Below are 23565 nucleotides of genomic sequence, written 5' to 3'. Positions count from 1 at the left end.
CAGATAATGGTCTGATTATATTATGATAATGATTTGTAAAATTCTTGGGAACCTTAGAACATAAGAATCATAGTTAGAAGGGACCATCAATATAATCAATTGTGTACCCTAATCCTACGTTTTCTCGGATTCATTCCAATTTCTTAGCCACGTCCAGTGATGGAGAACTCACGAACTCCCATGATACCCATTCCATTTGTTCATTTCTCTCCCATAAACCCTGGTCTGTGTCAGGTACTGTAGGGGGCCCCAGGAAATAAGAATAATCACCCCTTCCTCCCCTCCCTGGGGAAACTCAGAGAAAGAAACAGCTCTCTTAGAAAGTTTCTTTTCAGGCAGATCTTAATCTCTAGTTTCCTGTCTGAATCCTCATACAGAACAAGGCTGACCTCTCTTCGTAGGCTGCTTACTCCTCAGGTGTTTGCAAAGATGATCATAGCTTTTGGGGGTTTCTCATCTTCTCTTCCTTGTTTTTTGTTTTTTGTTTTTTAGTCTGATCTGATATCAAATTCCCTCTTTATCTTGGTCCAAATTTGGGAAATTTGAAACTTGTACTTGTGTGCTATTTTTCTGAAGAGTTATGTCATTTCTTTACCTTTATAATTCAATACCTGGGAAGTTAATGTTCATTTGTTAGATATCTTTGTTCATATTTTTGGTTTTCCCTTAGTGTTTACTTTTTATTAAAGACTGTCTTCAGGGCACCTAGGTGGGTCAGTCGGTTAAGTGTCCAACTTTGGCTCAGGTCATGATCTCACAGTCCATGAGTTCAAGCCCGACATCAGGCTCTGTGCTGACAGCTTAGAGCTGGAGCCTGCTTTGGATTCTGTGTCTCCCTCTCTGCCCCTACCCCCCTCTGCACTCTCTCTCTCTCAAAAATAAATAAACATTAAAAAATTAAAAAAAAAAGACTGTCTTCCTTAAGAACTTAGTGTATGAAGTGTATAATTAGCTTTGGAAATGAAAAACTAAACAGCTGTACAATCATTTACCTTGCTAGGCTCAGCAAACACTAGCTGGTTACAAGGCTGAAGGCATTTATTCAATGGAAAGACTGAAAATAAACTAATAATGCATATGGAAGGAAGCTAGCAAGTTGATCAGTGTTGAGTGAAATATAAACATATGATTTCTTCAAGGCGAGCAGTAACATAGAGTCTACTTTTACAGATACTATATAACATCCAGTTCCAATCAGGCTTTTTTTCCCCCCTCAGTAGCCCATTACTCTTCCAAAGTAATTATGTTAATTATGTGTTCACAATCCCCGTCCAATTTAACGGTCAATATATTTAATGAACATGTTATCTTCTTGGTGATACATTTTTGTGTAACATTTGAATATGACTATATTTACAGTGTCAAAAGACATAATACAATTTGACAGGGTTTCCCAAATGACTTACAAAGAAATGACAGGGGGGAAGGGAAGAAGTTTTTGTTGTTGTTTTTTTTCTCCTGTAAAGAGGGTAACCCTGGTCACTTCAGAATGGAGACAAGTATGAATTATAATGGGTTCTTCTGAGAATTGTCATATTTAAACTAAACTGATGATATGGTAGCTCAGGAAATAATTCCTGGTGCTTTTCAAGTGTTGTGGGCAGTTTGCTTCCCCGCATGATGCAAGATTATTTTGTCCCCTAAATTTTGTCTTTAAGCATAGGTAACTTGGGATAGCATAAATAACATTTGTCTTGCAGTCAGATATGTCTGCCTTTGAATTCTGATATGAATCGGGACAACCCAACAGGTTTTTTAACATTTTGCGTATGTTACTTAACTTTTCTAATTTGGTTTTTTAATATTTAAATGAGTTATAATATTTTCTCTATTAAGGGTACTGTGAAATTGAATAAATGCAATGTGTGTGTATTTTTTTAAAGATTTTTATTTTTAGCAATCTCTACACTGTTTGTGGGGCCTGAACATACAAACCCAAGATCAAGAGTTGCATGCTTTACCAACTGAGCCAGTCAAGCACCCTCAGTGTGTATGTGTATTATTTTCATTTATTTGATACTCATGTATATATAAATGTATGTATAATTAACAAAACCTTTACTTAGTGTTTCATAATATCAGAGGCCAAATTCTTAACCACGTACTCCCTTTCTTTGTAGTCCATTCATTTGCCTAAATGGCTTCTTTCTTTCATATCTGAAATTTACTGGGTTATCACAGTTCTTTTGATTCTGCCCCCAAAAGCCTTCTCAAATTGGTTTCATCATCTCCGTTTTTTCTGGCAATGCCTTCGTTCAGGATACTATTGTCTCTTGCTTAGATTATTGCAACAACTTTTTAATTATACCCTTTGCTCCAGTCTTGCTACTTCTAGCATATCTCCTATGCTGTCCAGAGCTCCTCAAAACACATTTCTGACTATGAGTCAACTTTTCTGGCCTAAATGCCTTTTTATTTATTTTTTTATTTTTTTACTGTTTATTTATTTTTGAGAGAGAGAGACAGAACATGAGCTGGGAAGGGGAAGAGAGAGGGAGACACAATCCGAAGCAGGGTCCAGGCTCTGAGCTGTCAGCACAGAGCCCGATGCGGGGCTCGAACCCATGCACGAACTGTGAGAACATGACCTGAGCCTAAGTCGTATGCTTAACAGACTGAGCCACCCAGGAGCTCCCTACTCCACATGGGGCTCAGACTCTCTACTCCCAGGTCAAAAGTCACATGTTCCACCAACTGGGGCAGCCAGGTGCCCCTTGCCTAAATACTTTTAATGCCCAATCTTTATTGCACAGATTTGTCTCCTTCAACTTTTGTCTTTGATGTCAAACAGGGTTCTATGTTAGCCACTGTCTTCTATTATCTTCTTCAATTTTCTGTTTTTGGATTAAGTTATGGCAAACTTTCTAAACAAAAGGATCTCTAGGTGGCTTTTAAACACATGACAAAAATATTCAACTTCACTTAAATCAAGAGATCTGAATATTAAAATTAAGTAAGATATTATTTTTCATCAGTTGGGAAAGATGAAAACGTTTGACAATACATTATTTTGGCTAGGGTGTGGGGAAATATTCTAATACATTGTTGATAGGAATGTAAAGGAGTATAATCTTTTAATTTTTATTTTATTTTATTTTTAAAGTTTATTTATTTTAAGAGAGAGAGAGAGAGCACAAGCAGAGGAGGGGTAGAGAGAAAGGGAGAGACAGAATCCCAAGAAGGCTCCATGCTCCCAATGCAGAGCCTGATGAGGGGCCCAAACTCACAAAGAGTAAGATCATGACCTGAGCTGAGATGAAGAGTCAGATGCTTAACTGACTGAGCCACCAAGGTGCCCCAAGGAGTACAATCTTTTTAAACAACCAGTTTGACAGTATCTATCAAAAATGACCATAACTTTGACCCAGCATCCCATTTATCCTGCAGAAATACACATGCAAAGATATACATGAAGAATATTCCTTGCACCATTGTAACAGCAAAAGATGGAGCATAACCAAAAGATCTATCAACAGGATAATGGTTATGTAAATTGCAGCATGTCCCTAAAATGTAATTCTACAGAGCCACAAAAAAGGAATGATGTAATCTATGTGCACTCATATAGAAAGATTTTGAAAATTAATTAAAAAGTGAAGTGCAGAACAGTGTATATAGGATGCTATCATCTATATGGAATTTTAAAATATATGTATGTGCATATATGTTGTAAGTATTAAAACATCTCTGGGGTGATATAAAAAGGCTGGAAGAGAGTGGTTCCCTCTGAGGAGGTGAATTTGGGACAAGATGTAGAGAGCTTACACTTTATACTTGTCAGTACTGTTTGCCTTTTTTTTTTTTTAATCAGGCACACATATTCGTTTTCAAAAATAAAAACAGAGCAGTGGTTAAGCAAATTATGGCCTATCACCTTGATAACATAGGCGACTGCTACTGTACCGCATCTCACAACAGTCCTATGAGATGTTTAGCTCTAACAGAGGAATAAGCTGTTGATTGATGAGAGTAACTGATCAAAGTCTCAGTGTCATTAGGAAGCATAGGGACGTAAGCCCAGGTTTACCTGGCACCAGCACACTTCAACCTTCCTTGAAAATACCTCAGTTGTGAAAAATACTCCATTGTATTCTGAGTATTACTCTGCATATCTATGCTTTTTCTCCACTAGACAGGAGGCTTCCTGAAAGCAGGAGCCATTCATCACTTTATCATCAGCCTGGCACATATTAAGAATTCAATAAAAGTTTATTGACATGAAAGATTTTCTTTAAGCAATGAGATATTTATGGAGAGGTAAATTCTTTTCTGAAAGGTAGACTATCTTTTTTAAAAATATTTATTTATTTTGGGGAGACAGAGAGACAGAGTGCAAATGGGAGGGGCAGAGAGAGAGAGGGAGACACAGAATCTGAAGCATGCCTCAGGCTCTGAGCTCCGAGCTGTCAACACAGAGCCTAACGTGGGGCTTGAACCCATGAAGCGTAGGATCATGACCTGGGCTTAAGTCGGACGCTTAACCAACTGAGCCAGCCAGATGCCACAAAGGTAGACTATTTTGATTTGTGTCTTCATCATACCAAGCAATGTAAGAAGGAAAAAACAAGATGGTGATGGTCAACACTGCAGCCACAGAATTGAAGAGCAAGCTGGGTTTTTTGATGTTTGTTTTCTAGTGCGTAGGAGAATAATTCAAAATATTCTAAAAACATGTGCTTCTCCACATAGCTGACAGGGGCGAGTGTAAGACTGACCCTGTGGTTTATCTCGTGAAACATTTTTACTCACTGCCTCTTGTTTCTAGCTCCATTTGGATTGCTCAGAGCACTGCCTGGCCCCTAGCCTGTTTGTGCCTGGAGAATTCTGTCACACGTCAGTGAAGAAGTCTGTGTCCCCACCAGCCGTAGTGACCTGCCTCTGAGATGTACATTCACTACACTCACTGCAAAACTTCCAGCCTCTGGGAAACTGAGGTATTTAGAGAATTTCCAAAGCAATCAGCAATGCCTAAACGGCATTTATTTCTTCAAAGCCAAATTCAGAGTTACTGAAAATTTTACAAAATAGTGCTTCAAGAAACGCTTAGTTTCCTGAATCTGTAAGAAAGATTTCTTACAGAAATCTTTTATTGGTCTCCCCTAATTTCCCACCTTCTCTGGAAGTATGAGTCAACCAATGGAAACCAAAGGACGGGGGAGCAATTTGAATGTATCCATTGGGACTTAAACATGGGCTTGCCAACTTAGAATCTCAAAGGATCCTTTCCCATCATCACCTGGGCAAAGCAGGAAGGTATGATGAAAATAGCACACACTGAAAGTAGTCTGACCAGAGTTTGAAACTAGGTTCTGTCAACAAGTGATCATGTGATCTTGGGCAAATTACTTCACTTTGAGGTTCTGCGACCTCATTTTGCAATGTTGTGGCGAGAACTTGATAGATCATCAGCAGCACAGTTCCAAGCAGAAGCAGATGCTCAAGAAATCTTATTGAGCAAAGTGAGTGAATTACATATTTAAGATGACCACATATAGAAGAGTTTAAGAAGTATTAATTCCCTTCCCACTCTCTAACTTCTCACTTTTAGTTCAGTCTATGTGTTGCTCTTTGGTGAATTTTTCCCCTTCAGTGTTGCTCCTAAAGGTCACCAAAGCCTGTGTTTACCCAGGAAAAAATTAATTAAGGCAAAAAGGGAGCTTGCATTGGAAATTACTTTAGCTTCCAAGTGCCCAAAGGATGACCTTGTTTTTCTACTTGTTTGATCAAAATAAACCTGTTGAATATTGTTTAACAAAGAAAATGATAGATTTTAATTTTTAAACCTATCCATAGTGTTGCAGAATGTGTTAAAGAGAACCAACAGAGAGCAGCCATTGCCAAACCGTGCATTCTAATCTTCCTGTACTTTTGTTACGAAAACACCATGGATCACTAGCTGAGTACATAGCTTGAACCTCTGACCAACCTATATTGGAATCCAAACTTTTGTCACTTATTTTTTCTTACTCATAAGTTTAAGGCATGTCACTTATTTTTTTATGTGTAAGCTTGGGCAGGTTACTTAACCAGTCTGAGCCTCAGTGTGCTTATCTGTGAAATGTGGCCAAAACGCAAGGACCTACCTCATGGGTTTGGCAAGGGTGGAATGAAATAATTACCACACCTACCATGGTGCCTGGTATGGTACTCACTCTCAACAAATTGTAGCTATTATTATCATCTCATTTAATATAAACCTGAGAGGTAGCTAACTTTATTGCCTCTGTTTTACAGACAAGGAAACAGAGTTTTAGATGAAGAATATATAACTAGCACATCACCCAGCAAATAGTAAAAGCTCAAAATATGTGAACTTGAAGAAAGAAAAAAAAACCCATGGTCCCCAACTGGCAGATCAGGATCTGTGATTAGAACTTAAAGTGGGGCACTGATCCTTTATTATAGTCTGCATGCATGTTGTGTAGGAAGAGGAAACCTGAAATGACCTATTAACTTTTCTGTTTACCCCTATGTGCTGGGAGGGTATGGCCAGGGTCCCTATACAGCCAGCACATAGGCATCGTAGGTGCTCAGTATATATTTGTTAATCAACCAAGTAGAAGGGGTGAGCATGCAGGGACTCCATTCTGGATCTTTCTTATCAAGAAGGTACCAGCCCCCATTCCTGCCCCAGATCCTCTCTCTTCTTTGTGACTTCCTCTCTCATCCTGAAGCTTAGAAATCAACACAGGGACCTCCTCAATGAAAGGTAAGAAGACGTATGCCTTAAACAAAAAACCTGGGGCACCTGGGTGGCTCAGTTGGTTAAGCGTCTAACTCTTGATTTGGCTCAGGTCATGATCTCTTGGTTTGTGAGACCAAGCCCTGCCTGTGCTGACAGTGGGGAGCCTGCTTGGGATTCTCTCTCTCCCTGTCTCTCTGCCCCTCCCCTGCTCCCTCTCACATGCACACTTTCTCTGTCTTTCAAAATAAATAAATACATTAGAAAACAAACAAGCAAACAAACCTCTGACCTTTCCTTGAAATGCCAGTCCTGTAAAGTTCACCCTAAGTTTTTTTTTTAATATTTATTTATTTTTGAGAGAGAGAAAGAGAGAGCATAAATGGGGAAAGGGCAAAGAGAGGGAGACACAGAATCTGAAGCAGGCTTCAGGCTCTGAGTTGTCAGCCTAGGGCCCAATGTGGACTTCATCCCACAAACCGTAGGATCATGACCTGAGCTGAAGTCGGACACTTAACCAACTGAGCCACCCAGGCACCCCCACCCTAAGTTTAAAAAGTGGGTCATTCACAGGGCGCCTGGGTGGCTCAATCAGTTAAGTGTCTGGCTCTTAGTTTCAGCTCAGGTCACGATCTCACAGTTCCTCAGTTTGAGCTCCCCGAGTTGAGCCCCGCATGGGGTTCTGCACTGACTATATGGAGCCTGCTTGGGATTTTTTCTCTCCCTGTCTGCCCCTCGCCTTCTCACTCTCTCTGTCTCTCTCAAAATAAACAAATAAACTTAAAAAAATTGGGCCATTCATATGTAATTGAGAAACTGTGGTAGAGTATTAAAGGTAGACTCTTGAAAGACTAGAACATTGCTGGAGACAGAAGGACTCACATTTTGGAAAAACACATGGTTAAGCCTGAATAAGTCAATAGTTAAGCTTTGGAGATGTTAAACAAATATTTTTGACACACAGCATAAATATAAACATGACCCTAAAACTGTATTCACGAATGATTGTTCTTTACCAACTAGTAAAATAAAATTCAAATTGAGAGTCCTTTGGGAGATTACAGTTTGTTCTCTTCTTATATCTGTGACAGAATAAACATGTAGAAAAGAAATGTGAAAATTTTAAAATGAAAGCATGTTTGATTGTCACTTTGTGCATTTCAAAGATGAGAACAACAGTCTAGAAAAGGAACGGGAAAGTATATAACATAAAGTCCATGCAATAGTAATAAAGTATAAAATGCTAGAATTCTGCCCCACTCAATTACTAGTATGTGAGGTTGAGCAAGTCACACATACACACACACACACACACACACACACACACACAGTGTATATGAGTATACACATATGTGATGGTAGTGGAGATTAAATAAATGGAGACTGTAAACTACTTAGCATGATGAGGTATGGTACACAGAATGTGCTCAGTAAATCTTAGCTTTTATTACCAGAGAAAGAAAGGTGAGAGTTAGAGGCAAATCCCTTATAAGTTCTCATATCCAAGGGCTCAAGTCCTCAGAAGATGGGCCCCAGGAACAGGGTTTTACTGGTATGTTTACAAGGAATTGCCTAGAAGACAGGCAGCTGTGATGTGAGCAAAGTGTGAGATTTACCATTAGAAGAACCGACGCCCCAAGTCCCAAGACTAGCATTTCTTAGCAGCGCACACTTGGACTAATCACCTATTATCTCTGTGATCTGGGTTCCCCATCTGAAAACAAGTAACAAGGAAATGCATGGATTATAGCCCTTTATAAATTGTGAAGTACTCTTAAAAATATTAGACCCTTTGTTGCTGATCCTATACTAGTTGTGCCCTAAGAAAGGAGATGTGGTGCCATCAGTAAGGCGCCAGGTTTCCCTCTTATCTGTATCTGTATCTGTATCTGTATCTGTGCCTGTGCCTGTGCCTGTATCAGGCTGATAGAGGAGGACATGAAGGAGAGCTCTGGCAGAAGGAAAGGCTAGTCAGTTTTTCCAGGTCTGTCAAGCAAGGAATCCCTCACCAACGTTCATCCTCATCAGGAAAACTCATCCACACTCTCAGCTTCCTCACAGAAGAAATTAGTCTCACAGAGAATCCAAGGTCTTGGGAGTAAGGAGGAGGATGGAGAAGAGTGCTCCTGCTTAGCACTTTCTTCTCAGAAGATATTCCTGTGAGGACAGACTGCTCATCTTCCTGTGGGGACAAACAACTGGCATGTTTCATGAGCTCTTCCTTATAGCAGCAGTGTTGTGTCCTGGAAAGAACTTTAGAGTGGCTCAAGACTTGGCTCAGAGCCCCTGTCCTTTAATTAATATGTGACCTTCAGTTGATCGCTATATCCTTTGAACTATGGCCGCCTTTTGAAGCTAACTAAGGAAAGCCCTGAAGATAGAGACCGCACTTCTTAGCTCACCCGGTTGCTCTTAGAAGCCACACATTTAGATGTCAATTAGATTCCATCTTGAATTGGTCTCCAAATGTTTTTTCCTTATTCTAGTCTCCCTATCGTTGTAAGTTCCAACACTATCTTCCTCATCTGAGAATTTGGTGCCAAGTCCTGAACCCAGCATATAGGTTCTCAATACCTGCTTGTTAAAATGACTAACTCTAGGAACGAATTTAATGTTTATTTATTTTTGAGAGACAGAGACAGAGACAGAGCACATGCACAAACACGTGAGTGTGGGAGGGGCAGAGAGAGGGAGACAGAGAATCCTAAGAGGGCTCCATGCAAACGGCAGAGAGCCAGATGTAGGGCTTGAACTCACGAACCACGAGATCAGGACCTGTGCCGGAGTTGGTCACTTAACTGACTGAGCCACCCAAGCACCCTGGGAATTAATTTGAAATTCAGGGGTGCCACAGTGGCTCAGTTGGTTGAGCCTCCGACTTTGGCTCAGGTTATGATCTCACGGTTCACGAGTTGGAGCCCCAAATCAGACTCTCTGCTGCCAGTGCAGAGCCTGCTTCGTATTCTCTGTACTCCTCTATCTCTGTGCCTCTCCTGCTCACTGTCTCTCTCTCAAAAATAAATAAACATTAAAAAAATAATAATAAAATAAAATTCAGGGGCACCTGGCTGGCTCAGTTGGAGGAGCATGCTACTCTTGATCTCAGAGTTGTGAGTTTGAGCCCCACATTGGATGTAGAGATTACTTAAAAAAAATAACATAATAAAATAAAATAAAATAAAATAAAATAAAATAAAATAAAATTCGTTGTAAGCTCCTGAGTGAAGCCCCTGTAGTACCTAGCACACTTCCAAGCAAGTACTCAAGAAACAAGAATCTATTGATTCATCAATTCAGCATTTATCATCCTTACTCCTGCTTGATTGGCATCTTCTCTTCTTTAGGCAGTTGAAATTTCCTGCCATGTTTTCCATTTCCCAGCTGCCAACAACCTCGGGTAAAAATTGCCATATTCTTGGAGGCTTCTGGAATCTCCTCTTATAGGAAGGGTTTCCAGATTTAGTCAATAAAAATACAGGACACCAAGTTAAATTTGAATTTCAGATAAACGGTAAATATTCTGTAATTTTTTTTAATGTTTATTTTTGAGAGAGAGCAAGGCAGAGTGTGAGTGGGGGAGGGGCAGAGAGAGGGGGAGACACAGAATCTGAAACAGGGTCCAGGCTCCAAGCTGTCAGCCCAGAGCCTGACACGGGGCTTGAACCCATGAACTGGAGATCATGACCTGAGCTGAAGTCAGATGCTTAACCAACTGAGTCACCCAGGCACCCCAATAATTCTGTAGATATAACCATCTCCCGTATAACCTTTGGATCATACTTGTACTAAAAATTTTTTTACTGTGTATCTGCAATTCAAATGTAACTGAGATCTGTATTTCATCTGGTAACCCTTCTTAGAGGGTCTTACCATAAGCAATGATACCAACATGGATATTGTCATTTCATAAAATTACACCTTTTAGGCTCTGTGCTCATTAATCAGTTGGGTTCCAAACATCCCTACGGAGACAGAAAGCTGCTTTATCTTCCTTTAAGCAAAGGTCTTACTCATAGTCATGTGTTGGGGAAGAGAGAACCAAACCCCTGTTTCCTGCTTGACATCAAGCCTCCTTCATTTCACCAGTAAGCCATTGGATAGGTGCTTGCGGATATGCCATCAGCACCCGGAAGTTACAGCGTCTGTCTTTTGTATGTCTCCTGATGTCCTGGGTTTGTTCTTGTTGCTGTTACGCATTTTTTGTTGTTTTCCCTACAGAAACATTTCTTGGACCTGCCTCTTCCAGTCCACTTCTCCAGCCGGCTGTGCCAATTTAGTATGTCATCACCTGGGGCTTGGATTGCAGCAATTGTCCCAGCCCTTCTGGCTGCCGTATCTGCGCAACTTTCTGCAAATTTATCCTTATTTACTATTCTTTTCCCACTGGGATTCCCCTTTGGGAGAAGCTGGCATGAGTCTCTATTTTCTGTTTAACAAGTCAATACCAGGCTCCACGACCTGGCCTTCAAGGCCCCAAGCCTATATAGTTTCCTTGCCTTGCCTACCTGCCATAGACTGATGCAATCCCATTTCTATTTGCCAATCCCTGGGCCTCATTCCTCCTCCTGCCTGCATCAGCCCCATCATTGCATCTGCCCTGAGTCCTTAAATCCCCTCCTCCTCCTCCTCTGGGTCAATCCATGTCCCTTGCTTCCTTCAAAACCCAGCCCATTAGAAGATAACAAAGTCAACTGTGGGATGGAGAAAGCCTTTCCACAGGGAAGAAGGCAAAAGAGGAAAACACAAATTGTTCAATAGATTTGCTTACACAAGAATGAAAAGCTTCTTTGTGTCAAAACGTCCCACAAACAAAACAAGAGAAACTGGGAAAAATAAAGTTCATATTCTTTGCTACATAAAATAAAGTTCATATTCTTAGTATAATTTTACAAATCAGTAAGAAACAGACATTCCAAAAGAAAATGAAGAAAAGATGTTTGTGTGTCACACACAGACACAAAGCAGAAGAGGCCAGGAACATAAAAAGCCATAAAACCTCAGTAGTATTAGAGAAATTAAAATTACAGTAAGCTTTCTTTCCCTTTATCAAATGGGTATTTAAAAAAAAAGAATGACAGTCAATGTTGATGTGAGTGCAAGAACAGGATCTTTCACACACGTTTTTAGCAGGATGTTTCTTATACTTCTTTTTTAATTTTTTTTTATTTTTTTTAATGTTTATTTCTGAGTCAGAGAGAGACAGAGCATGAATGGGGGAGGGGCAGAGAGAGAGACACACACACACACAGAATCCAAAAGAGGCTCCAGGCTCCGAGCTGTCAGCACAGAGCCCGACGTGGGGCTCGAACCCACAAACCGTGAGATCATGACCTGAGCTGAAGTCGGACGCTTAACCGACTGAGCCACCCAGGCACCCCTTTTATACTTCTTTAAAATAGCATGGGTTTAAAAATCTTACTACCTTTCTATCATATTAACAGTGTTTTCCAGTTTTTCTATAACAAATATGTATCCTTTTTACAAGTAACAATATACACAAATGCGTTTTTAAAAATCCCATAAAAATTAAAGAAAGATGAAGAGAGAGGAGAAGGAAGGTATCTTATCCTTTTTTTAAATGTTCATTTATTTATTTGAAGAAAGGGACAGTGAGAGTGTGTGTGAGCCAGGGGGAGGGACAGAGGAGAGACAGAATCCCAAGCAGGCTCTGTACTGTTAGCACAGGGCCTAACTCAGGGCTCTGTCTCATGAATAGCCATGAGATCATGACCTGAATCTAAATCAAGAGTTGATGCTCAACTGACTGAGCTGCCCAGGCCTGGTTTAGGAATCCACGATTGCCAGTAACTAGCTGTGATTAACCGCTTAAGCCTAGAAACTTCAGCTCACAGGGCAGTTGTTAAGATTAAAACAGGAAAAAAGGGTGTAACTTGTTACCATAGTACCTGATATTTTGTAGACATTCAAAAAATAGTGGTATCTGTTATTATTCTGTTGTGTCCTCAGCAGATAGTTTCAATGTTCTGCATATAGTAGTAGGTGCTAAATTAAAATATGACTGATGGTCTGCTCTTTTTAATCTGTACTTTTAATATTCTTCTCTACTGACCCCATTCTCTTTTCCCCTTCTTCCTTTCCTCTTGCCTATTCCACATCTGTTCTCTCAATCTCCTTTCTGCTTCTCATTAAACTCCTTGTCTTATATAACAATCTTTCATAAGTAGTCTGAACAACATTTTTCAAAACCCAACTCCAAAACCCACTGTTGTGTCTGATGTGTCAGTCTTACCTGAAGGTCAGCAGCATTGACAATGGGTCCCAGTCTTCTCTTCACTCCTGCTTCTTATTTTATTAATACCTACCTTGGGGCGCCTGGGTGGCGCAGTCGGTTAAGCGTCCGACTTCAGCCAGGTCACGATCTCGCGGTCCATGAGTTCGAGCCCCGCGTCGGGCTCTGGGCTGATGGCTCAGAGCCTGGAGCCTGTTTCCGATTCTGTGTCTCCCTCTCTCTCTGCCCCTCCCCCGTTCATGCTCTGTCTCTCTCTGTCCCAAAAAATAAATAAACGTTGAAAAAAAAATTTATTAATACCTACCTTGAAACTCAGCTGTCCTTGGAATGCTTCCTATGCTTGACTGCACTTGAGTCTGTTCACATGGGTGCTTCCTGGTGGCCCGTGATATGCTTGTGTGTTGGCTTTTTCTTTCCTCCAGGCAGAGTCTAATTTTATGTTCCTTATGATCCTTCCTGCATGTTTGTGTTCATCCATCTTAGAAATTAAGTTTATAGCATTTATTAGTCAGCAAACTATCCTCCCTCCCTTCCTCTTTTGCCCCCTTTCCATTCCTTCCATTTCTTTAACACTACCCCCCCCCCCCGCAACGGGAATATAATTATTATTCTTTTCTTTTTCTCTCACGGAAAGTTGTATTTATTTCAGGAAAGCAGGATGAATGCTTTTGTGCTTATGACCTATTGGCCCATATTGTCTATGTGTCCTTGTGTTTTTTTCAGAAACATACACTAAATGCTGTAGGGCAACTGATATGAGATAATAACAAGAGCAGAATGTGATCATGACAGCAGCACAAGATCCTCCCCTCCATATCCTCGTAACTATTAAGGTGGTGAGCATGGAGTTTGTCATTAGACCAGATTTGAATCTGTTGCCAGTAATGCACTCGCTAAGCTTTAGCTTCTTTGACTGTAAAAAGATGATAACATCTGTCTCAGGAGGTTGGAATTAAATGTGTGTAAAGCATAAGATACAATCTAAGTCAGAGTAGATTTAAGGGCATTCTCTAGCACAAAGGGAAATTTGAATTTCCCCTTCTCTTTCCAAGATTTATTCATTCTGTGGGGATTTATAATTCAGTGGGGAAAAAGCCAAGACATATATAAATAAACATTACACACAATCGAAATGAATTTATCAAACACATAGTACTTACTACATGCTACATAGTCTACTAACACACTTTGTAAGCATCACTTCATTTAATCCTCATAGCAGGGGCTATTATAACCCTAATTTTAAGATGAGAAAATTGACCAGGGTGCCTGGGTGGCTCAGTCGGCTAAGCAACCAACTTTGGCTCAGGTCATGATCTCGCGGTCCGTGAGTTCGAGCCCCATGTTAGGCTCTGTGCTGACAACTCAGAGCCTGGAACTCCTTTGGATTCTCTGTGTCTCCCTCTCTCTCTGCCCCTCCCCTGCTCGCACTCTGTATCTCTCTCTCTCAAAAATAAATAAATGTTAAAATAAAAAATGAGGAAATTGACATCCCTACAGTCTCACAGTGAGTAAGAGGTGGAGCAGGCAATCTAGTACCAGTGCTCATGCTCATTAACTGCTGCATTGTACGCTTCTCACTCATTCCTTGCACATGTTAGGAACTGGAGAAATCTCTTCACATCTTTCCTTCTAACCCCTTTGACCAAAGCAAAGAGAACCACCACACATTCCCAGGAAAGCAGCCCTTACCTACCTATTCTTTGATCAAAACAGTTGGCTACTTTGCACATAGGCTAAAATTCCAACCCAGTCTGGTGCAAAGGAGCCTTGGGAAAAATGGGGTATTTTTTATTGTCAAAGGTCTATTTCCCCCAGGGCTAGTGACTCTACAATAATAAACACCCCAGGGTGTGAAGAAGATGACATTTAGAGTAGGTCTTCAGGACATCAAGTTAGTAGCTACAATTTAAAGTCATTGTAAGGGCCAGGAAGCATATTGTTCTAGCTAGTCTGTGACTCTATCAATCAAATTAATGATATGAAAATACTTTGAAGATGCAGACTCCTACAGAAAAACTACTTGTAAAAGCCCTGGACTCCAGTTGTATTTAATTCTTATTCATTAATGTTAACATTTCATCTTGCCTGGTAGGTTTTGCTGTGTGTGCATTAAGACATTCAAGAGTGTGGCTAGAATATGGTTGACACCTTTTACTTTGGTATTTCTTCTTGAAATAATTATGGACACTGACTTTTCTTGAAGTAAATGATGTAACCACTAGAAGTTCCACAAATTTATATTTTCAAGCATAACCTACATTCCATTCAAAAAGAAATTTCAAAATGATTCCATTTCAAGGCGTGTTTTTAATGAGAAAGGTGTCAAGTTCCAAGGTGAAGATTGCGTGCTTAGTGTAAGAACAAATGAGTTCCGAACACTCATTAATCTAGATTTCGTCTATTTAGACTCGTGGTAATAATTTTGACTAGGTTTAGGATAAATTTACCTTAGCTTAGCAAACACTTTTTCCCTAAGACTAACTCACAGTATGGGGTTCCTGGGTACTCAAGGGGTCTGTAAGAGTGGTAACTTTGGGTTTGTAATGATCAACTCAGTAGGACAGATCAGCTCTGATGGGCTTAAAACTTAACTATTTAAGAAATAATGAAACAAGTAATTATTGTGAATTAATATAGTTTGGTTAACAATATTTTTCAAAATTTGGGATCCATGATGGCAAGGGGTGGGGTCTATGTGTACTTAAAAAAAAAAAAAGGCTTGATAGTAAAAAGTATTGTTGTCCCAAAGTATACATTAATAAAATCAGCAAGACCAAAGAAGATGTTCAAAATATAGTATACTTTTATGTATATAGTAAAACCTTGAATTGTAACTTCTTCTGCGAGTGTTCTGTAAGATGAGAAAACATTTCTAATAAATTTTAACTAGATAAACAAGCGATGTATTGCAATATGGTAGTACGTGACATCAAATGTCACATGATCACAACTGAGCTTATGGTTCTTCTGTCTCTCTCACTCTCCCTCCCTCTTTCTGCAGGATTGTGGGTGATCATCTCCCATGCTTAGATGCTCGGTCTTAGGCTATGGTGTTTGACAGAATCTAATTTTTCAGAACGTTGGAAGGTGCCCACAACTGGCACCTGTGTATTTTTTGTCACTTCAAAGCACCCACGGACAATCCTTTGCTTTTCCATACAAGAGTAAGCTTAGGAATGCTTTGCTTCATTTTAGGTCAGGCTGCCTGCAGATATAGACCCCTTCCTCTGCTGCCTTATTGCCAGTTACATTAAATACAGTATATGACAAGAGTTTATTAATACCGTATGGTAGTCAGCATTCGCATGAGTGTATACAATGGTCCCCATGCAGAAACATGCAGAAAAGAAAGGCGGTAAGAAGAAAGAGATGATTATGGTGGAAGTTAAAAAGGAAATCATTGAGAAGTACAAACGAGGTATGCGAACGGCTGAAATTGCAAGATTTTGTAAGAAGTCTATACCTGCATGGGGCACCTGGGTGGCTCAGTTGGTTGAGCTTCTGACTTCGGCTCAGGTCATGATCCAATGGTCTGTGAGTTCGAGCCCCGCGTCAGGGTCTGTGCTGACAGCTCGGAGCCTGGAGCCTGCTTCAGATTCTGTGTCTCCCTCTCTCTCTGACCTCCCCCATTCATGCTCTGTCTCTCTCAGTCTCAAAAACAAACATTAAAAAAATTTTTTTTAAAGAAGTCTATGCCTGCATATCGTCTGCAGAGGAGGAAGAGAAAAAGGTGGAGGAATCTTTCACTTCAAATGAGATTAGGGAGATGTGTAAAATGTGGGAAACAGTACAAAGTTTTGTAGGAAAGCACCACTCGAATAAGGCTGTAGCAGTGCGAGTGATGAATCTGTTTAATGACAATTCAATGTCACATTTCTGTGAAATGCTCAAAAGGAGGCAAAAGCAAGTGTTACTGGATAGGTTTTTTGTTAAAGTTGCACAAAAAGAAAATGATTCCATTGAGCCAATAGATAGCAGTGATTTCATTAGTGATAATGGAAGTTGTTCTACACAATAACCTTCCTCTCTCTTGTCTCTCTCACATCAGTCACAAAGGTTTTCAAAGGCAAGTGCAGGTTAATTTGTTTATTTTTCTTTATATTTTATATTTTATTTATTATATGACAGTATTGTAATAATCTTTATATGAATATTTTTGGGTTGTGGAACAAATCATCTGAGTTTCCATTATTTCTTCTGGGGAAATTCACTTTGATATACAAGTGCTTTAGATTACGAGCATGTTTCTGGAACAAATTATGCTCGCAAACCAAAGTTTTACTGTATTACCAAAAACAAAAAACTAAATAAAACAAAAAGGATGGAAATGACTGAAATGTAATAGTGGTTCTTTTTGATTTGTAGTTAATGGGAAATTAATAATTTTCTTCTTTTCTGTTTTCCCAAATTGTATTTAATGAGTATGCATTAATTTATAATTGTAACTACATTTAATTTTTGTAATTAAAAGGTTTGACCGTTGATTTCTAAGTAATTTTTTAATTTTTTTAATGTTTATTTATTTTTGAGAGAGAGAGAGCATGTGAGTGTGAGAGACAGAAAAAGGGAGACAGAGGATCAGAAGCAAGCTCCACACAGTGAGCACAGAGTCCAACACAGGACTTGATACCACGATCCACGAGACCATGACCTGAGCTGAAAACAAGAGTCAGCCACTCAGCTGACTGAACCACCCAGGCATCCCTCTAAAGCCAGTATTTTAGAAAATACTAATCTAATCTGTACAGACTTATGCACTATCCTTATCTGTTTCATTTAATCAAGGCTATTAAACCTCTACCTTTCCTCTATTTCATTTAGTTTAGACCTTCATTCCTCATTTAATGCTTTAATGGTGGGCATTTATGTATCAGGAAGGACATTGGGTTTGAAGTTGGTGTTGAGCTTTGATGAAACCTCAGAGGCGAAGCTTCTTGCCAAGCATCTGTGATTTCATATTGTTGGAACTTTCTCTATATAGCTGAAGGTTGCATCTTTCTATATGTTTGCTATGACCAAACAAAGCAAGAAAGAATATGCAGTTTTCTACAGAAATTATGATTCCACGAAAGATTTTGAGGAGATGAAGGAGGCTGGTATCTTTCAGAGTGCAAAGTGATGTTGGAATGTAAAGAATTTCTCTGGGTTGAGTTCCATGCAAGTTTGTCACTAACCTATGTTCCTGAACTATGACACATGAATATTGGGTTATGGAATAGTTTCTCATGATAAATAAACAACTAACAATAACAACAAATTAACAATAGAATGAGTGACTGGGACCTAAGCCTTGTGGTATTGACTTGCAACTTTCAGAAAATGCTGTCAAATGTGTCAATTGATTGGGAGTAATCTAAAAGGGGATAGGCCAAATAGTGCACCTCAAGAAGTCTCAAGAAATAACTCAAAGTTTGCTTCAGTACCCAAGAGAATGAGTCAATTAATCCTCCAAACTCTATGCTGGGACATAGCCAAAAGCTATTTTTCCGGGACACAGCCTGGAAGATTTATTTAAAAAAAAAATAAAGTACTAGTTTTTTTTCCCTATTTAAAAAAGCAATACACAGTCAATGTAGAAAAATTAGAAAACAAAGCTATAAAGCAAAATAATTTTTTAAAAAATCACCCCAGAGAAGCTTTTTTTTCTTTTTGGGAATATCTTTTAAAATACAGATTTAAGGGGCACCTCAGTGGCTCAGTCTGTTAAGCGTCTGACATCAGCTCAGGTTGTGATCTAGCAGTTCATGAGTTCGAGCCCTGAGTCGGGCTCTGTGCTCACAGCTCAGAGCCTGGAGTCTGTTTCAGATTCTGTGTCTTCTTCTCTCTCTGCCCCTCCCCTGCTTGTGCTCTGTCTCTCTCTCTCTCTCTCAAAAATAAATAAACATTTAAAAAAATTTTAAATGCAGATTCAAAAAATATGTACACAGATTTCAGGGTTTTATCCTCAACTACTTGAATCAGAATATCTGGGGTGGAACCTAGAAAGCTGCATTTGTAGCCAGGATGCCAGGGGAACCACTGTTCTGGCGAAGACTAGTTAACATGTAGCCCACCTTGGACAAAGCAGCTATGGGGTGTTGGACTCAAATTACTCCCAAAACATACACTCAGCTTTCTGATGAATTCTCTTGCTATATAAGGTAATTTAACTTTACCTCCCTTTGTTATGTGTGTCGTTTGGATTTATTAGCTTTTTCTTTTTTTAGATATTCGGGCTCAATATAACTATGGAAGCCATCTGAATAAAAATTTGAGACATCTGATACAGGATTCTATCATCATCGTCGTCATCATCAGCATCATTATTACTAGTACTATTATTTTGATTGGAAGCATCTTATAGTAGTAGGAAAATAGTAAAGTTACGTTTATTGAAAAGAATGAAATTGAAGCAATCCTGACAAATGTTGAGCAAATGGCTTTAACACTGTAATAAATTGAAGTATCCTTAGAGGAAGTCATAGGATGAAGTTAATTGCAAAGATAAAGTAAGTATACAAATACCACTAAAATAAAATGTAAAACACTATAAATGTCAAAAGAGAAACACAAAGCATATGGAAAGATGCTCCACATCATAAGTCCTCAGGAAAATTCAAGTTAAAGCAACGAGTTTCCAATTCACACCTATGAGAGTGGCCAAAATCCCGAACACTAACTCTAAATGCTGATGAGAATGTGGAGCAAGAGGGGGCACCTGGGTGGCTCATTTGGTTAAGCATCCAACTTTGACTCAGGTTATGATGTCACAGTTCGTGGGTTCGAGCCCCAGATAGGGCTCTACGCTGACAGTGCAGAGCCTGCTCAGGATTCTCTCTCCCTTTCTCTCTCTGTCCCTCCCCCACTCTCACTCTCCCTCCCTCTCACTCTCCCTCACTCTCACTCTCTCTCCCTCTCCCTCTCTTCTCTCTCTCTCTCAAAATAAATAAATGTAAAAAAAAAAGGGGGGGGCCACCTGAGTGGCTCAGTCAGTTAAGTGTGGGACTTCAGTTCCAGTCATGATCTTGTGGTTCGAGTCTCTCTTTGGGCTCTGCAGTGACAGTGCAGAGCCTGCTTGGGATTCTCACCCTCCCTCTCTGTTCCTCTCTCATTTGTGCTCTCTCTCTTTCAAAATAAATAAATAAACTTAAAAAAAAGGTATATATATACACACACATGTGTATATATACATACACACACATCTGTGTATATATATATATACACATAAATACACATACTTACCTATGTATGATTGCTGGATTGTAAGGTAAGAGTATGTTTAGTTTCTAAGAAACTGCCAAACTATCTTCCAAAGTAGTGGCACCATTTTGCAAGAACAAGAGGAACTCCATTCCTTGCTGGTGGGAATGCAAAATGGTACCACTACTTGGAAGATAGTGTGGCAGTTTCTTAGAAACTAAACATACTCTTACCTTACAATCCAGCAATCATACTTCTTGGTATTTACTCAAAGGAGTTGAAAATTTATGTCCTCACGAAAACCTACACACATAGCAGCTCTATTCATAATTGCCAAGCCTTGGAAGCAACCAAAATGTCCTTCAGTAGGTGAATGGATAAATAATGTGTGGTATATCCAGACAAATGGAATGTTACTCAGTGCTAAAAAGAAATGAACGATCAAGCCATGAGAAGACATGGAAGAAACTTAAATGTGTATTTCTAAGTGAAAGAAGCCCATCTGAATCCTGTATGACTCCAGCTATGATTCTGGGAAAGGCAAAACTAAAAAGATGGATTATTGCCAGGGGTTAAGGGGGAAGCAGGGATGGGTAAGCAGAGCACAGAAGATTTTTAGGCATGAAGTTACTTTGTATGATACTGTAAGGTAGATACATGTTATCATAAATTCAAACCCATAGTATGTACCACACCAAGAGTGAACCTTAATGTTTATTTTGGATGGATGGACTTTGGGCTTTGGATGACAATGATGTATCAATGTAGTTCACCAACCATAACAAATGTACTGCTCTGGTGGAGGATGTTGATAATGGGCAGGCTATCAGTACGTGGGGCCAAGAGGTATATAGGAAATCTCTGTACCTTCTCAGTTTTGCCGTGAACCTAAAACTTCTCTAAAACATAAGGTATATTTTTCAGGTGCCTGGGTGGCTCAGTCGGTTAAGAATCTGACTTTGGCTCAGGTCACGATCTTGAGTTTGAGTCCCACATCAGGTCCTGTGCTGACAGCTTAGAACCTGGAGCCTGCTTCGGATTCTTTGTCTCCCTCTCTCTCTCTCCTCCTCCCCTGCTCATGCTCTCTCTCCCTCTCTCTCTGAAAACTAAATAAAACATTACACAATTTTAAATAAAGTCTATTTTTAAAGATGAGAGAGAAACACAAACAGCATGATACAGGACTTCAAAGAAGAAAGAATTCTGTTATGTATTCATTCATTCAACATTTATTGAATACCTATTATCTGCCAGGTATTGTGTTAGTAAAGAGAAGGAATGTCTGGAAGAATTTTTTTTTTACTTGGGGTATAATTGACATATAACAGTGGAAATTTTAAACTTAATATTGTTTGCTAATAAGTTCTTCCAGAATTCAAAGGCTATCTGCCCAGACCTGGTAGGAAGTAGATGTGTTGTAATTACAGAATTTTTTTATCAAATGATAGTGTCATGAAGGATGGAGGAAAAAGAGCTCAGACATTTGTTAAATGCCTACTAAATGTTAAGCATTGTGATGCCAGCTTTACAAACTTTGTCTCACCTAATCCTTATAACCTCCAGGGAGGTAGATGTTTTTATCCTAATTTACAGATAAGGAAACTGAGACTTAGGAACTGAAGTAACTTGCCTGGAGTCACACATGAAGTGGTTGGCACTTTATTGAAACTAATTATACTAATTCTGTTTTGAGTACATTACTACTGAAGTTTTAATGGGGGTTTCTCTATAGAAACAGGATAATTATGATCTAAGGATTTGTTTAAACTTTTTAAAAATAGACTTCTCACAAAAATCAAGCACAAAAGAGGAGACTCCTGGAAATGCTTGATCTTTACTTAACATCCAAGGTTTTTCTCCAGGATTTACAGTTACTTCATATGCCTTGATGCTCCTCTCATAATCAGATATTGTGCCTGGGTTGACTGTCCTGTTTCAGGGTTTAGTTATTAAATTGGTCATCAGTATCTTCATCATAGAACATTAAAACAGTTACTGTGAAGCATGAGGAACTATTCTGTATTTCTATTATTAGCAAACACCTAGATTTAAACTAGCTCAAGCACAGAGACCAGCAGAATAGCCCAGTTAATAGCAGATTAGGAAGAAGATGGTAGGTGCAAAATTGATAACTAAAATTCTGAAATCACCGTGTTTGAATTTGCATCATTATTCATGAACTGTCTAGGTTTCAGACTTTGTGTCCTACTCTCAGAACAGAAATAGATTGAAGTGGGAGCATGCCCTATGAGAGTAGTTTCTTAGTAAGAGAGTGTTTAGTGCCATGTGGAGAGGTAATCTAATAAAATGTGGTCTGTTGGAAAGGTAGAACCTTCATCAGGAAGAGTCAAAATAGCATGATTAGAAAAAGGCAGGGAGAAGTCCTAGGGGTCACCAGAGAAAAGAATAAAGAAGAAGACCTGTGTGAGAGAAATCGGACTGAATGTAAAACTCATGGTGGAAAGGGAAGTCTGGTGTTTCCAGACTTGCCTCTGTGGCTGGAACTGCCACTGTCTCTTGTGCTTAATGTTTCCTGTTTGTCCCTAGATCTGCTCTTCACTTTCCTTCCCCATTGGCATAAGGAAGCCCTAGGACAAAAGTGTAGGGAGGGCAGCAGGGGAGGGCAGGGCATTTATTCTCTTGGCTTCCTCCCAGCGGAGCCACCTCTATCTGGCTGAGTCCCTCAACCAAGGCCACAGTTCCTTTCTAGGCCATCAGATGTATCCATCCTTATCTCCTTCTGGGTTCTGAAATCCTTCACTTTGTCTCTTTGGACTTTGGGTTGGTACCAACACAGATGCTATTAGCCCCCAGGTTACTGCATTGTACCTTGTGCAGTAGACCTTGATCTTCACATCAAGAGTCTCTCTCTCTCTTTTTAAAGTTGTTTATTTTATTTTTGAGAGAGAGAGAGAGAGAGAGCATGAGTGGGGAAGGGGCGAGAGAGAGGGAGACAGAATCTGAAGCAGGCTTCAGGTTCTGAGCTGTCAGCACAGAGCCCTATGTGGGGCTTGAACCCATGAACTGTGAGATCATGACCTGAGCCAAAGTAGGATGGTTAACTGACTGAGCCACCTAATAGTGCCCCTATAATAGTCTCTTTTAGGCGAAAGACTCGTACTCTGAAAACTATAAAACACTGATGAAAAAAATTAAAGATGACACAAACAAATGGAAAAATATTCCATGCTCATGGATTGGGAGAACAGATATTGTTAACATGTCTATACCACCCAAAGCAATCTACAGATTTAATGCAATCCCTACCAAAATACCAACAGCATATTTTACAGCACTAGCACAAATAACCCTAAAATTCATATGGAACCACAAAAAACCCTGAATAGTCAAAGCAATCTTGAAAAAGAATAACAAAACTGGGGGTGTCACTCTCTCAGATTTCACGATATACTGCAAAGCTGTAGTAATCAAAACAGTATGGTATTGGCAC

At 39.6% G+C, this 23565-nt stretch overlaps 1 long non-coding RNA gene across 1 annotated transcript; it reads left to right on the top strand.

The window, feature by feature from the left end:
* The first annotated feature begins 1856 nt into the window (after positions 1-1856).
* On the top strand, positions 1857-19386 carry LOC125176592 (uncharacterized). The gene is made up of 2 exons (XR_007156336.1): positions 1857-1990; positions 19142-19386. It is a non-coding gene; the product is annotated as an uncharacterized LOC125176592 (long non-coding RNA).
* The last annotated feature ends 4179 nt before the right edge of the window (positions 19387-23565 follow it).

Source organism: Prionailurus viverrinus, chromosome D1, assembly GCF_022837055.1.
Source record: "Prionailurus viverrinus isolate Anna chromosome D1, UM_Priviv_1.0, whole genome shotgun sequence".
Taxonomy (NCBI): domain Eukaryota; kingdom Metazoa; phylum Chordata; class Mammalia; order Carnivora; family Felidae; genus Prionailurus; species Prionailurus viverrinus.
Note: the sequence above shows the minus strand (reverse complement) of the source record. Positions and strands in the feature narration are given on the sequence as shown.